The 17,617-nt window shown below is 38.9% G+C and overlaps 1 long non-coding RNA gene across 1 annotated transcript in view; it reads right to left on the bottom strand.

Annotated features, from left to right (window-relative positions):
• The window catches only part of LOC123021178, a 97,835-nt gene extending 80,451 nt beyond the window's left edge, over positions 1–17,384 (bottom strand). The window contains exon 1 of the long non-coding RNA XR_006414280.1: positions 17,007–17,384. This is a non-coding gene — a long non-coding RNA (uncharacterized LOC123021178). The remainder of the gene's footprint in view (positions 1–17,006) is intronic.
• Between the last annotated feature and the right edge of the window lie 233 nt (positions 17,385–17,617).

Here is a 17,617-nt window from a genome sequence, read left to right as displayed (position 1 = left end):
TGCAGGGTCACAAGAATGGTAGCCGAGCTGTGAGGAATGACATATGATGACATATTGAGGGAACTGGGTTCTTTTCAGCCTGGAGAAGAGGAAAAACTCTTAGGGGATCTTACAGGTATGTGAGGAGGGCTTACAGGTATGTGTTTAGGCTTACAGGTATGTGTTTTCTGCAGTGGAGGGCAAGCCATGTTCCAATGGAGCAAAGCTCAAGGAACTAGGCTTCAGGTTAGATGTCAGGAAGTACTTTCTGGTGTTTAGGATCTTATAGAATAAGCTTCCAAAGGAGGTGATGGAGGCCCCATCAGTGAGGACATTCAAGGTAAGACTGGAAAATGACATGTTGGAGATTACATGAGGGAAGCTGGTCGGACCTGGGAGTCAGACTAGATGGCCCACAAGGCCCCTTCTGACTGTTGCTATGTTTCCTGATGATAGAATAAATGTTTTTATTGGATTTGATGTTTTATTTATTGAGTTGTTAATACTGTTTGGATTTTTATGGGGGGTTTTTTTGGTTTTTAATTGCTATAAACCATCCAGAGAGCCATGTGGCTATTGTGACAGTCTATAAAAGCTTAAAAATAAATAAATAGGACACATGAGAACTTACTCCTGAATAAATGAGAGCACCTAAAATTATCTGCAAAAAATGTCATGTAAGCTAAAGCTCTGACTTCCATCTTTTAACCTGTAACTGATTTCCCAAACGTTTTCTTCTCCCCAGCCAGCTATGCTCATGTACATATGAACACAGGCAACACCAGTCTCTATTTTCTACAGCTTTTAAAAAGGAAACAACAACAAAATCAAAACAAAATGTAGTCGCTGCCTATTTACTACAGTAATGCCACAACTGAACTTATTTCTTCTAATGGCCTTGCTATTCCCATCCCAGCCAACAGGTGTGGCCCTGCAATGGATGGGCAATGCAAAAGGGAGGAAGAGGCAGGGCTGGAGAGAGGGTGGAAGAGTTCACGTGCAAGGCCTAATAATCAAGAGTTACAGAAAGGTTTCTGCACGTGCTTTCACTTTAGACATGCTTATTTCGTATTTTCTCCACAAGCAAATATATTGGTTCTTTCTTGAAATTTAAGAGCAAAATACTTGATATTTCTGAACTTATGCAATATCTTTGAACTTTAATCACCCTAACCCTAACCCTACCATTCAAAGTGACACTAATTTAAGGCACATTTCTGTACCTAACTGACTGGACAACCAAGTGCTGCATAACGATTAGTAGTCTTCTCTCTCTCTATCACTTTTCCAACCAAAGGTTCTTATGCATACAAATCATTAAGGGGGAAAAAGAAGAGTGGGTAGCTGTTGCTGTAATCCCAGATCAGTAGAATTGACCTTTGCGTAGCTTCAAGAATCTTTTGTGGGATGGTAGTGACCACAGAAAGCTGCCTTCTATCAAGGTAAACCATCAGTCCATGTAGCTCAATATGACCTACTTTGACTGGCAGGACCACCCAGTTTTTTTAAGGTTTTGTTTTGTTTTTAAGGGAACATGCATTCCCAACCCTACTTGTAAATGCTGAGGATGGCATCTAGGACTTTTTCCATGCAGGTATTCTGCGTGGAAATGTGAACCTTCTAAATACTTTTATCTTCTGAAACCATGTAGCATTGGAATTTCTCATTTTGCATGGGGTAGGTGAGGAAATATTGGTGCATAAGGATAATAGAGCTTTTTGTTCTATTTTTTTAATTGACCTTCTGTGGTTCCTTAGAAGTGTCTACAAATGACATTGTGCCCAGGCATCACATAAACACAACAGAACTATTGTAAGCCACCCAGAGAACTTCAGTTATTGGGTAGTATAGAAGTTTAATAAATAAATGAATGAAGGAGGCCCTGCTTGCATACTCTCCAGTAGATACAATCAGACTGGCTAGAACAAAAATTAGGACTTATTCAATGCTGGCTGTTATCTCTGGAACTCTTCCCAAAACAGATATGCTTGGCTCCTTCGCTGTTTTCATTTTTTACTAATTTTAATCCATATTTGGATATGAAAGTAAGATTTAATTTATTGCTATTTTTAAAAAAGTGATTGTGATATTAGGCTTTGGACTAATCTATTTTATGCTGCCCTTTCAGTTTCCAGCTCTTTTCAAAAGTTCTCAATGTATGTTTTTCATATTTAGATGCTGATATTCATTACTACATTGTTTTTATTTAAGACTATCATTCCAGGAAAACTTTATATTCTGACAAGTATGTGTACTTAAAGACACCCATGTTAAGAATCTAATGATTCTGGTTGCAATGCATGGATGTATTCACACTTCAGCAATTCAGTGCTGGACATACCCATATCACTACTGGATTGGCATATGGCCAGCAGCAATCAGATGTTTGATTTCTGTTGGAAGATGCATTGCTAAGCCATTACTGTTTCTGCTGAGATATTTGAAAAAGTATGAATAGAGTGAATGGGGCCTAGCTCTTACAGAGATCAACACCCTGAGTATGACTTAAGCCACTTCAGACTACATGTAGTAGCACATCTGATGGAATGTTGCTTCACGTATTACAATTCCCTGCACACAGAAATCTAGCATATCTGAAAGAAGGCTATGCTAAAACTCTTCTTACTAACATGCCGTTTTTTGTGTGTGAAGGGGGCACTTAGATTTATACCCAGTCAATATAATTTCAGATTGCTGATAGAGGCTTCTACAACGGCATAAGCTTCAATACAAAAATGCATCTCCACATAGAAAATTGGAAATGAATACACCTACTGCATGTTGGGGAGGGGAAACCTTGTAAGTGTATCCCAAACATAAAATGCTAATGCAAGAAGCCTGAGGAAAGGAAAAGAGGGAAGGGGGAGAAAAACAAAAGCAGCCGAACAATGAATTAATCAGATTATTTCCTATATTTCTGACCATTTGTCCATGCTTCATACTCAAATGAGTTCTATCCAGCAATACCTGCACAGGCATACCTCATTTTCTATCAACAAAAGCGCAATGTTTCACATTCCAGACATATTTTAACAGCACACTTAAGCAATAGCTATGCAACCAGAGCCATATTATCTGCTGCAACATACCCACGAATTGCTGACAAAACAAGACCTGAAAGGTTTGCAGATTGATCCTGTGCATATTTATTCAGAAGTTTAGTGGAACTTACTCCCAAGTTAGTGTGTACAATCTTACATATCTAGCATGGTAGTCATTAAAATTGTAGCATAAGTCAATAAGTAAAAGAAAAAAAGGCATTTCTATCAATGACACTCAGAATTTTACAAACCGAACAAAGGCTAGCAAGTGGATTAAATATGTGCAAAAACCTTAAGATGAGCAATGCAAACCACACGAACTGTTCAATATGAATCAGAGCAAGAGTACTTTCAGAATCCAGCACCAAAGTCTACCAAAATTTTATGTACTTATTTCTGTAAAGATCTCTAGACTGCTGTTCCGTCTGAATGGCCCTTAATGTGCCTTATAAAATAAAATAGAACATAACAGGAAAGACTAAAACGTAAAATAATAAGAATAGGAGATGCCAAGCAAACCACGTACAACTGCAGTTTTTTGTTGCTTCTATCTGCTGCTTTCAGCTGTTTCTTGTGTGTGTGTTTATAATATTTGGATTTTTTATTTTCTGTTCATCATATTAAACTTTTTAGGATAGATGGGATATAAAAATTTAATTAAACAAATAATAAATCAAAATAAATCCTAATCCTTAAGCAGAATCCTAAAATTAGCATCTCAATAGCCATCCAGTATAAATCAGAAAGAAGTTTCAATATTCATAATTGAAAACTTTTCACAAGCTTTAAAATAGATCATGCCTGATAAGCTATTCTTGGGTATAAGTTCCATACGGGAGATACCTGCAGACACAGAAACACATCCATTGGACACAATTTTGACATCCAATGAGAAAAGAATTCAGTTTTTATTAGTAATGGAACTTGGGTAGTAAAGCTCACACAAGCTGGTTTAAGAGATGTCTGCCCATTCTTCATGGAACTGCCTGATGTTTAGATGAAAAAAAAACCCCTAACATTTAAAATGGGCACTCATTGGCAATAAATCCAGACTGAAAGAAAATAGGCATGACACTTTCACAGAAAGAATAGCAAATATTTTCCTGTGCTTGTGGAACTTGTCCCTGAACCGCACTCGCCCATCTACAAGAGAGCTGAGGTTCTCAGATATGCAACAAATATTTAAAAAAAACTCTAAAGACTTGGGGCAAGGGGTGGCCAAACTGTCTCATAAGAATCCAGTGTCACAGAAAGTTGAGAAGGTGAAAGGAGGGGAAACCTGATAACCAGCTAGGAGAGTAATGGAATGAAGTGACTTGGAGGCACAGAGATAATATATAGACAAAAATATGGAAAAGACTCAACCCTTTTGAATAGGTAGGCTCATGGTTGACAAATGGAACGTATTTTTAAATGTTTCCAGAGACAAAACAGAGTACTAGCCATCAATTTCAATATAAAGACTGAGGAACTGAACAGAGCTGGGAAATGGACCCAAGTATCTATCTCACCACTGTTCCTCACAAATGCCAAAACAGGGCAGGAAATGCAGGAAGGAGATGTAGCAGGCCAGAGCATGCTCATTAGGTATGACGGCTGGAGGGAGGAACAGAATGGAGTGGCTGGAATGTTGAACATTAATAAGATCTATTTGTGCTTTTCAGGGTACCATTTGTACTTTAAAAGCACAAACCTATGCTTCTTTAGACAGACAAAAGGCCTACAACTCTCACCATAGCTTGGTTAGCATGGCTGGCTGGAGCATGTTGGAAGTTGTAGGCCTTTTTTTCCTGTCTAAACATGCATCAGTTGCATCCTAGGACTATTTTTTACCTTATTCTAAACAAGAAGCACAATTTTAAGGAGGGAAAGATTCTGTAAATAACTCATTCAAAGTTGAGTTCTGTCAAATATTCCAATTACAAGCTGGGCTATCTTCAGGATCATTCTGTATTTGTGTCTCTGCCCAAGTCAAATGCAGTATTAGTTTCATAACCCGCCATGTGACAAGTTTAGCCTACTTAATGCATTACTACAGTGTAACATGAAAAAGCCTACTTTTCAGAAAGCCTATGCAGAATACACACACACTCTCAGTTAATAGAAACTTAAGTATATCAGCCAATGTCAGAATAATTCAGTATACCTTCTTGGAACTGAAAAAGGGGCAAAGCAATCCCATTCTCCATCTGGCATAATGCTTACTGTCATTTCCTCAATTACTTTTTTTATTTGTCCATTCATTCTTCTTCCTACTCCACTGCTATGCCAATTTTCTTTGCCCCTTTCTTTTCCCTTCTTCTGGGACAATCTCAACCATGATGCTGCCAAGCTATTTACTTTTCTTTCCACAAAGCAAGAGGCTTCATTTCTGTGCTTATCCAAGTATTACTTACAAGCTAAATCCCCTCCTTTGACTGTACATTTGTCCTATACTTTGAGATAGTTTGGGAAAACACTGTAAGGAGTAAGATTAACAGAAGACTGCCTAGAGAAATTCCAAAATCCATTATTAGGGATTATTAGTTATTAACTCAACTCAAGAATCACCCAAAAATGTACAAGTTTTTTGATGTCCAGTTTCTTCATTCATCAAGAAATTACAAAAACCTGTCTTTTATAAAAGTATTACTATAATATAAATTTTGCCATTTTTCTTAAGGCCAACGTGGTTATCCTTACTGTGCAGAAAAGCCAGCTCAACCCATTCATTTAACTTGTTTAGGAAGGCTGCTAAAATCATGTGTTTTGAGAAGTCATTTTACTGATTAAGCTAATAATGTTCTTGATATTACAACAGGTTGTTTTCAGTTATTCTGATATAATCTTTTTACTGAATTTTATAGATTTTAGTTGGTATGTTAGTCACTATGAAAACCTTTTAGGCTAAAAGGCAGGGTTTTAAAAAATAACAAATTCATGTTAGTGTTCTCAACAATGACAAGCAATTTTCCTTTCCACTCAACACCATAGGCAAAAATTGAAAAGTTTTAGCATGGGCTTTAAACAGAAGCAGTATCTATACGAGTAAACACATTTACAGCTGCACTTAATTGACCAATGTTCCTGTTAATGTCCACTGCAATCCTTTCACATGTCTCATCAAAAGCCCACTAAACTCATTAGAACTTACTCCTAGGTAAATGTCTTTCTTTAAAATTTTTACTGAAACTATTAGTGCTGTTGTTGGCCTTTTGGCGAATACAACTAAATACTGAGCACAGGCATCTTTGAATATGCGTACAGTATTAGCCCTCAGCTTCTCTCTCCCTTTCTCTTCTTTTTGAACATGTCCTGCCTTTATTTTTCATTAGGTTTTTTCCCCCTAACTGCAGATCTATGTTGCTGCTGTCCAACCAGAAGCAAAAAGCTGCTTTTTTTCTACTTCTTAATATGTTCACTATTTCTATCCGCCAACATACAAGTCAGTAGTAACTGGTGCAGCATTAATTGAACCCAGGTTCTTGAAGGCAACCAAGTGAGACTTCATGAAATACAGTTTAAGGTGTCAATCCAATGCACGCTTACTTGGGAGTAAGTCCCCTTGACTTAGTTTGGGTAAACATGCATTGCATTGAACTGCCTATGCTTAAAAAAAAAACCCACACACTTGATGGTTTGGAATTCATAGAGAGTGAGAAAGAGCAGATGCATTTTTTCACTGCAAATGGTAAATATGTGCCATAAATCATAAGAATTGTCACTGATAAATACTGAAGTTTACAAGTCAAGTTTCACCATGTGCCCCTTTCTTCGTACCAGTTCATTCACTAGTAACACCTTTTGTTTTCAATATTTAAGATTTAATCATCTTCATGTTTAGACAAAAGTAAAGTCCCGAACTCCCAGGCTTCCTCATCCAACAAAGAAATGCTGGGAGCAGTGGGGCTTTGTTCTGTCGAATTATGCATAGGACTCCCCTTTTAATCTCCTCATATTTCTCTTCATAATCCCTTGCTATATTGCCACTTCTTCAAAAAAACAATAAAAAAGACAATTAGATGAGGAAAGGTCTGTTCACAGTCAACACAAATCTATAGCAATCATTTGGAAAAGGCAAATTACACTGAATAAAAATTATGTGCTTCCATATAAAATTACTGCACCAATCCACAGAAGTCCAATTCTGCACAAGTGCCGCAGGTTTGTACCATAATTAGGAAGTACACTAGTGACTTCATGCTTAAGGCAGCAAGTATAGCAACTTTTCTCTTTGATGTTATACATGTGCAACATTGTCTCTCTCCACCTTCTCTTTTCTAATTTTTTAATGGAGAATGGAAGATGAGCAGTGATAGAAGAAGCAGTATTCATTTTGTCCCTCCTTCCTTTTTCTTTAAACTAAATTCAATTACATGTAAATGCCAAAATGGGCATACAAAATCACTTTTTGTTCCATTTAAAACAGAAATAACATACCTTACAATGTAGCACAACTATTGAAACTAGAATTGTTCATCCAAAACAAATACAGGTGGTGCTTCAAGGTATGACATGAACTTGGATAGAATGAAGGTTTTATCGAGAGCTGATACCTAAAAATTCAACTGATTAATAATCTTAGCTATTTAGCAAACTATATATTTTGAAATAGCATGCCTGACTTAAAAAGAGAAATTTTGGTCCTAGGTACTATGCTACTACAGATGAGAAAAATGCCGTGATAGAAATTAAGAAGCATGCATACTCAGAAGCTTTGTGTGCCAAGGGATGTTGTAGCTTGCAGCCCACTGCTGTGATCTTTTATAGGTAATATACACCATGTGCACATAAGCAAGGGTTAAATAGCTAATACCATGCAATAGTCTTACTCAGTTCTATTTATTTGTATAGATTTTGTAGAGATCTGTCTTGCGACAGGATGGAAGAAGAGCAATTCAAGTTTTCCCCACTGCCTTTTTATTTTTGTGGGTTCAAGGTATTATCCAGATTTATCCTGAATTGCTACTGCTACCTTAACTACACTGAAAATCATCGTAAGAATACAGAGTTGCTTTGGCACATTCAAGTGAGTCTGTCTGCACATCCTGCTTCCGACTACTAATTTGCAGCATCTTGCACTACTTTCGGGACTATTCCCAGTACCGCCTTTCAAGGCAATGCAGGATACTATCATTAGAATGTGGAGGGAAGGCATTTCAGAAGAATTAGCATAAACACTGCCACTGGACCCCAGCAGATACCAATGGGTGCCATTCTAATACATGGAGAAGTGGAAATTAGGTACTCGGTACTTCTAAATATTCTTTTAGTCATAATCATGTATTAGAATTAAGTCAATCTAAATATCAAATCATAAAATCATATAGCATAATAGCACTCAAGAGAATCAAGTAATACAAATCTGAAATAGTTATTTGATTGCTTTAGAAAATTTAATGCAAAACATCTAAGACAATCTATGTTGTTTTAAAATAGCAACATCTGACAATCCCCTAGTATAACCTAAACAAGAATAAGATTTGGACACTCAGATGTGGTTTTATCTACTTGCCTTCTGAAAGGCTTCATAAATAAGGAACTGAATCTACATAACCTTTTACAGCTATTTAGTTCCATAAAAACATAATACATTACATTATTGTACATGTACATGTACATTATTGTACATGTACATTAACAGCTTTCATCCAGAAGCCCTGCAAAGTATTTGCTATGTAGTCTGCAGCTTCATACACTGATGCTAAAGGTAGATTTACATGACTAGTGACTCCTACTCTAATCACACGTTTGTTTTTATCATTATCCACCATGTGCTTCATGGTGAAAGATTTGATGTACATTGGGATTATGGATCAACACAAGTTCACCAAGATTTAAAAAGACTCCTTGTCAGGTGTATGTTATTCTTCAATGTGAAATCTAGGTTTCGTCTACTTCCATGTAGTTCTGATAAAGAACTCACTGGGGCAATACGATACTTCATTCTAAGAGAAGACATTTTGTATGAATCCATACTTACCTTTCTGATGATTCAGAATATAGCATGAGTTGGTAACACTACTCAGTCCAAGGTCTTTGATTCACAAAGAAGCTAGCCTCATCTAAATTATATTAATGATGTACTTCACATGGAGATATAATTTCCATCCAGATCAATGGATGAAAAGCCCTGGAGGACAAGATCCCTCTCAAAATCCACTAATGGACTATTCGAATATATTTAGGGCAGGAAGAGAGGATTAGGTAAGCCAGCTAAAACTGCATGGGAATGTGGATATATGGTTACATCCTGTCCTATGTGTTCTGGAATATGGCCATTACTCTGAAGATTAGCATCTCAATTCCTAGTAATAAGAACTATGCTAGATGATCTATTTGTCTTAAAAGAATTGTAAGAGTTCATTTTAAGATTTTATCCAAAATACTATCTTCTATTCAACCACCACCCTCTTCATTCATTTTTAATCTTAAAATAGTGCTTTAAAGATGGGGGGACAGATGCTAAGTCAGCAGTGCCAACAAAGTCAATAAAAACTATCATCTCCAAATAAGCCATTTTTGGAATAATTATAGAAACTCACTTTAAAAAGATGAACACCCCAAAACCGAACTCTATAACCAAAGAGTTTTCTATATTTATAACCAAAGAGTTTTCTATATTTGTGAAAAGCATCCTTAGAAGAAATTTATTAATTCTATTTGCATTGTGTAAGTATTAGTCAGAACTAGCAAATGTGAATTACATGTTTCTTTAAAAGAAACTTTCCAGATCATACAGAGGGTTTAGTCTAAATAGAATTTTTAATCTTTTGTACACTTTGATTAGGTCGAGTCCCATTCTGACCTCAAAATTAAATATTTTTCCTCTAATCACAAAATATAAATGTGAGAAATATACAGAAAGGATTGGGAGGGAAAGTCTTAGGAAATATAACAAGAATCAGAATATAAACAAGCCATCACACTGGTAAGAGGAAATACAAACAACTAGAATAAAAATAGTTGATGCACAAAAGCCATAATGAGGGGGTTGCTTAAAAAAAAAAAGCTCTGGCTTTGAAGGACTTGGATGAAATACAAAATTATGCACAGAAAAGTGTGGACTGGCATAAATGTTTGTGCAAAACTGCAAGTGTATTTCTAAAAGTATGCAAGATTCAATTGGTTGCATTCTGCACAACAATACTCTGCTTAAGCGATAGCGCAGAGTCCAAACCACTGCATTTTAATTACTGTGCAGCCTCAGATATATTGCCTTTGATATGGAAATGTTCTTGTTCTCTCATCTTCACATAGGGTCTCATGCACAGAAATCTTTATCTGATTCATAAAAAATAAACTAGAATCCAATCTCAACACCTGACCTCGGTGCTTAGAAGTTTTTTACTAAGCACAGTGTCACTATAAAAAGAATGGCTAATATTGGCGTAAAGTTAGATATTTTGAGCAATGGGCCTGCAGTTGAGAATCAGATCAATATGACATTTCTCAAAGGTTGTGGTTTTACACAATCTTCCTTCTCTCAGGGTACTGGAGAGTGAATGGACTCTGCTGTGTAGAAATTACACACAACAAACATTCCAACATCATTCCATCTATCTATGAAAAAGATGCTTTTATTGTAACAACCTACACTCCCACTGCACGAGCAGGTTTTTCAATATTTTCAGGTAGCTTTACTTGTAAATTCTCTTTGTATCAATTCATACCTCTGCGTGCGTGCGTGCGTGCCTGTGTGTGGTAGGGGGGTTAAATACTACATTACCAAAAGTTACCCACCAAAGCTCTTTCAGATTTCTTCATGGTATATAAAGCTAAAATTCTTGTGGTACAGTCAAAAACTGCTCCATCTAAGTTTCATTTTGTACAATTATATTTACATGAAAATTTTGCACAAGTCTTATCTGTGTGCCACAACAGAAAACTATTACTAATAATGACTGCTGGAATGCAATACAGATCGTGACTGCAGTAGGCTAGGTTTATAGGAACAAAAAACTGCCTAGGACAACCATTCTTGAACTGCTGGTAAACTATTTATCAAATCCCAGCAGATATTTGAATGAACAAAGAATATTTTGCTTACAAAATTATTTTTATGTATCAGAATTATGTCATGGCAGATATTGACACACCTGTAAATCACCGGCTCAAGATTATCTGTACTTCATAATTTCTGGTAATTATCTGTACTTCAGTAGGAGAAACCTATGCATGCCTGCCAGGAGGAATAACTACTTTGTTAAATGGAGCTTACTCTCATGTAAGTGCGTGCACAGAATTACAGCCTTAAACATACTAACCTGATGGAATATTTTGTTTGACTTCAAAAACATCAGATCGTCCATCTGTATTACAAATAACCAATCAATCATTTCTCTAATGAGCTTCATATTTTTATTAAGTATTTCTAAATAGTTTTAAAAAGCAAGACAGTTCTCTTTCTTTTGAAATGCATGTGAAACTAAAACTGATAAAAGAATTGTCAAGTATGCAAGGGGGAGGGGAAAAATCAGTATGTACTGATTCTTGCTTCTTTAACAGAAATCCATTTTTCAAGTTCCTGTTCTACTAATTGAAAGAGAATTATTTAAAACTTCACTGAATACTTGAATACACGATGGCTATATGTAGCAGTTTCATCAACGCAAAATAACTCACGACTTTCCAAGGTAACAGAAAACTAGAAATTGGCACAGTATCTTCCATGCTAATGATGAATATTAAATCTAAAAATAATAATAAATGAATAATTTGCTATTATCATAAAATATCGGAAAAACAGCAATATCTAGTTACGTGAGTTTTTAAATTGGTGGATTTCTTTCCTGATAAATATACATATTGAAGTTATCTCCACATAGTTTGACCGTTCGGTCATAAAAAAAACAATACATGATATTCAAGTCACACTGAATCTAAAGGAGCCTTACCTGAGAAAACACGTATAGGATTGGGCTGCACAGCTGATGGAGGTAACATCTTTATACTCTAGTTCTAAGTGATGTAATGATAGCTACTGCCTCACTTTTGTGTGATTACACACAAAATTGGCTGTGTTGGATGTCATACAAATCTGTAAGTTAATAAATAGGGTTCAAGTCCAAATACAGGCAAATCAAACCTAGCTTTTATACTGAACCCTTTGAATTAGTTTATACAGATCTAAAGAAAAGAGGTCCCCAGTTCAAAAACATCAACGTATTTTAAGATTTGTGTAAATTATGGTTAATAAGTTTTCACTTGCAAATACTAGCCATCATTATAAAAAAGGCAGAGGAGAAGATACACATTAAGGATTGATGGAAGAGTGAGGCTGATTTATAAGATTTATTTTTGAACGTACCAATCCTGCAATAAACTATACACAAATTATTGGTTGTAGTGCAAGAAGCATTACAACATTCCAGTGTACTTCTGACAACTTTCACTCTATCTTCATGATAGTACCCTGATCTAAGTATATTATTATAATGTGAAGTCCCACTAACTGGAATCTACTGCAAGTAAACATTATACAATTAAAATCTAATACTGCTATAAAGCAACTGTTGCAAGAACTGGTTTTACACATATGCAGACTATATTTTACACTGTGAAGTGCTGTATTCACCTAGTTTAGCTTATGCATGCCTTTCACAGATCGTGAAAAAATAAGAAACTATCACTTATCTATATGCAGTTTTGTTTTCATATGCGTTTCATAAATAAAAACCTCACCACCTTAACTTGGGCCCATATCCATTTTAGAAGTAAAAGACCAAGTATAAAAGATTAATGGATTTATTTTAAAATTGGTATTTCCCAAGATACTTAAAGCACTTGACAGACCTAGTAAGATTATAGCTAGCGGAACATTTCCATGTCCAACAGAAATAAAATATTTATTTTGCTCTCAAAAATGGTCTCTATCTCTTTGCTAGGTTTCTCAATGCAAGGATTTAAAAAAAAATCCCTACTTTTTTTTTTTCTTTGCTGAAAGAGGTCAACCTGAACTGTTTCCTACTGACCCACATTAAAACAAGCCTGGTCAAAAGATCAGAAAAGGACTATCACAGGAGATAATCATACTGAACTAAAAAACAATCTACTTTTTGCCCAAGGTGAGTAGCTCAGCATGAAGTGCTGCAATTATCTGCACAACATGCAATTCTGGGTGCTTTAAAATCTTTTTCTTACTTTAAGAGTATACTGAAATGTGTGTGCACACCACTCATGCTGAACAAATTTGAATCACAATATACGCACACACTTAGAAGGCAGCAGTCCTTCCTCTGCCTATTTGTGCCTAAGAATGAATCCTGATAAACATGTTAAGAGCTAGGGTGTAGCTTTCAAACAGAATACTTACTCTGGCTCTCTGAACCTTAAGTCATTCAAACTTTAAGCCTCGACAAATCATTAACATTTTATGAAAATATATCTTCCTTTTACCTAAACTGTTACAGAGTCTTGACCCTACTCTTGTGTCCATACTATACACCCACATTAAATGACTGCATCAAACAATATGTGCACCGCAGCCTTCTGTGTGTGTTTAGGTGAGAGGGAGAGAAGATTGAGATAATATGCAGCATTCATTTTTAGCATTTCTTCACTGATTTTCTCAAATGTTGCCCAAGGAAGCTTTCAAACATAAATCAATGATTAAGCCTGCAATTCGATATGCATAAGGTATTCCAGAGAAAGCAAGAATATACTCCCAAAAATGATTGTGTACATAGCTGACACATTCCTGAGATTTATGTGGCAGCTGGTGGTGCTAGTGTGTGTGTATAAAACACAGTAACAGTCCTGCAATACGCCTGTGTGCACTGCAGCACACTGAGCAAAGCATGGGGATTGTTAATCTGCGACACCCTCGTGGGGTCAGCACTCATAACTCATTTTATCTCCGAGTAGTCCTATCCAGGTCACTGGGGCGAATGCAGTGTAAACTTGCGGCACTCTTACAAGCCAAAGGGAACGGAGGAGGCGCGCGAGAGAGCAAACACCCAAACAAACGCTGCAGCCAAGCCTGCCGGGAGAAGGGATGAAAGAGAGGGAGAGCGTGGCCAGCATCAGCCAAGGGCAGCCAGCCCCGCCGCTGGGCTCGACAGGCTGCGAGACGGAGGCGCAACGGCGCGTGCTCCTCGCCGCTGCCCCGCCGCTGCCGCCACCCTTCCCCCGCCCCGCTGTAGCCGCCGCCGCCGCCGCCGCCGCACTACCACCATCTGTGGGAAAACTTCACAGGAAAGCCACGAACCCCCCGCCCCTGGCCGACTCACCACCCACTTTCCCAGCGGACCCTGCCGCAGCCCGCGCACTTAACCGCCATCATATATCCCTCCTCTGGATTCAATGCACCAGTTGCTTCCGCACTAGCATAACAGGACTCATAGTTTGAAGAAGTTCGAGCGGCAGCGCGCCCTCCCCTTCCCCTCCCCCTCCCCCCTCCCGCCGCGGTGCCGCGTGCGCGAGGATCACCAACTAACCCTAAAGCTCAGCGCCTTCCTTCCCCGGGAATGAGGAGGTCATTGATTGGAGGGAAGGGCCTGCGAATGCAAATGACCTTCTCCCTCCCTCCCTCGGTGGCTCGCTCGCTCGCCTGCTGCTGCAGGGTGTCAAACTGCCCCTAAGCTGAGGTGGCGGCGGCTTCCCTGTAGCTCTGACGGAGGAGAGCTCAGGCAGGCAAGCGGGGAAGGAGGCAGGCCGGCCGGCCGGCCGGCCAGCCGGCTGCTAGCAAAGTTCCTTCTCATGCCTTCAAGAGGGGTTTAAAACTTTTCCTGGAAGGTTCCCTCCAGGGATTTCTGTTTAGATAGCAAGGCAGGTGTCACTGACATATCCTTTGGCCATCTTTTTTTAAAACACTCTCACACACATATACGCACGCCCTGTAAAGAGTTTGGAATCTTTCTCTTCCTACCACACTGGAGGGATAGTTCCCTACCCCCCCCGCACTTTTTTTTTTTTTTTTTGAGAAAAAATCTCTTGCCAAATTCGCATTGCTGCATAGATTCCAACTACATTGTATGGATTGGTTTCCTTAAATTCTTTGGTTTTTAATAGCCAGTGGCGGGGAGAAGGAGGGAGTTATTGTTTTCTTTCTTTTCTTTCTCCCACTGCCTATTCTAAATTTGATTCCAGAGTTGAAGTAGTTGAATTGGCTAATTCTGAATACAGGCTATTGAGAGAGGCCAGACACAGCAGTATATCCCTGTATAGCCATGGATACAATGTGCTGAATTGGCAGTCTAATTATAAATGTGGCATTTGGACCTCCTTTCAGAGCCAGTGCCACCTTACCTTATGAGGGAACTTCAACTACAGCAACTGTTCAAAACAAAATGCCATTAGAAGATCAGCTTCACCCAACACTGGGACTAGCCAGGGGATTGTTTTACAAACAGCCTTTCTCACTTAACACAAGAATGTATTATAAGAAATGTAGTTAAGGAGAAGGAGGGAAGAGTTTAAAGAAAACGCTTCAGGAGCTCTCTGCCAGGTGTCAAGCTACTTGAAGCTGCAAGCGTAATCCAAGTAACCTAATTATTTTCTATCAGATATGTACCTCCCTAAAAATACATTTGAGGGAAAGGCGAGGAGGATCCATTTTATTTTAAATAAGATTATCTTCTAGCTATGGTTCTTCATTATAAAAGGGAGACGTCGTACACGTAGAAATCGGGTGCAAAAGCAGAATGTCCGAAACACGTCACTTTGCAAAAGGATTCCAAAACTTCAGATAACAAAGGTTCGCACTGTGTGATGGGGGGGGGGGGCTGTGTGTCAAGATGTTTTAATGCAATGGATTGACACACGAGGGCTTCACTACAGCAAGTGCAATCTAACTGAAGTCTCAACACTGTTTCCACCTCTTCTCCATTCCTAAATCCTCTTGACATCAGTAGAGGATTTTTGAAAAGGGAAAAGTGGTCGCCGTTTGTAGAGAGATCCCTATCGTTTTCAATCAGTCCGTCATTAAAATATGAAAATACTTTTTAAAACGTTAAGTGTGACCTTCCCCCGTGAAAATTTAAATTAGGCTTGCAGCTGCCCACCCATCCTACGCCGATTTAAAAGAAAGGCACATACAACTCATCTCCCTTATCTACATTGCAGACGAAGAAAGAGACTTTGTTTATCTGAGAAAGTTTCCTTGCCTGCGTTTCTGGGGTAACACCCTGGAGAACCCGGGCTAATCTGCCGTCCGCAGGCTCCCATGCCCCGGCAAGATCTCCCGGACACCCAGACACAACACCGCTCAGTTGCCTTTCCACATTTGCCACTTCCACTCTCCTCTCGCCGTCCTTAAAGACCCGGGAAAGGAGCCCTGCTCGGAGTAAAGACGGCGGCAGCAGTCAAATCAATATGATCTGTGCTTGTGATTGACCCCAAGGCCCAGCTCTCCTCCCAAGAGCGCGCAGATCCGAGCAACCCAGGCTGCTGCAAACTGCTCAGAAGGGCAAAGGAGAGCGGAAGGCTCCCGAGCTGATAGCCACAGAAAGCCGGCGAAAGTCCTCATGTGCAAGCTGCATGTGGGTCGTGTGTACGTACAGCCATGCCGGCGTGTACATCTCACAGATGCGCGCACACATCTAACTTGTCTCTAAAGTCACCTCTGTTTTACCGCTAGATCAAGTCCCTTCAAATTATCTTCTTGTCTGTACGATTTCAAGCATCTTTGCAGGCAATAGTACAAAAATGCAACATAAAACGAATCACCTCAGATGATTACACACACAACACACCAGTGCCTAGCGAAGGGACACGCAGTTCCGGAGAGCCAATCCAGACATAAAATAGGAAAAGGTTACAAGATCTTCACATTAGCACATCTTATGTACACGCCATTTCAAAGGGACTTCTTTTCAAAAATCACAAACAAGCAGCAGAAAATAATGGGGGAAAGGGGGAACCCAAAGCTCCTTGACTCGTACACGGTCTGCAACTACGTTTTAGACTGTAGATCAAGGCAGTTTCCTTGCGATTAGAGTCTCACGAAGTAGTAACAGAAAAGAACAACATTTAATACAAAAAAATAAAGACGTCCTGAAAACTTACTTTGCGTTTACTTTAGGCACTATTCTTTTCTTCCCGCTCTCAAAGGAAGCCGTTTTGTCCAGGTTAGGTATCGTCTAGTTATGGATCAGCCCGTGGCTACGGGGTTTATTTAAATTTATGGCTTATGCATTCTTTTAAGGTCGATTTGCATGACCTCCGGCAAGAGCTAAGACACAGCAAGAAATCCCCAGCTGAATGTTGGGAGAGCCCACAATGCAGCCAAGAGCTCCCCTTCTCATGGTGTAAGCAGAGCCCTGTGTGTTGTTGGCTCTCTTTTTCTCCCCCTCCCAATGGAACACAAATTAGGGTGTGCTATCAATTTTAAAGTTTTCAGTATAACTTTATCCCAGCCTCTGCCTGCCGAGAGATAAGGCGCCACCGGAACAACAAATCCTCGATATACTGCCCCTCTGTGGTCCAATACAGCATTACCACCCAGAGGTCCAATGCCTCCCTTTCCCTGCTTTTTTAAAGGTCTGTTCTACAGATACATAAGTACACTAGCGGCGAACTTCTCGACAAGTTTAGCCACCTCAAAGTTAACGGGGGATTTAAAGACACTATCAGAACTCTTTGTTCGCTGATTCTGCCCATTTCTGCGGCAGAAGGCA

Source organism: Varanus komodoensis, unplaced genomic scaffold (assembly GCF_004798865.1).
Source record: "Varanus komodoensis strain SLA01 unplaced genomic scaffold, ASM479886v1 scaffold16, whole genome shotgun sequence".
NCBI classification, from domain to species: domain Eukaryota; kingdom Metazoa; phylum Chordata; class Lepidosauria; order Squamata; family Varanidae; genus Varanus; species Varanus komodoensis.
Note: the sequence above shows the minus strand (reverse complement) of the source record. Positions and strands in the feature narration are given on the sequence as shown.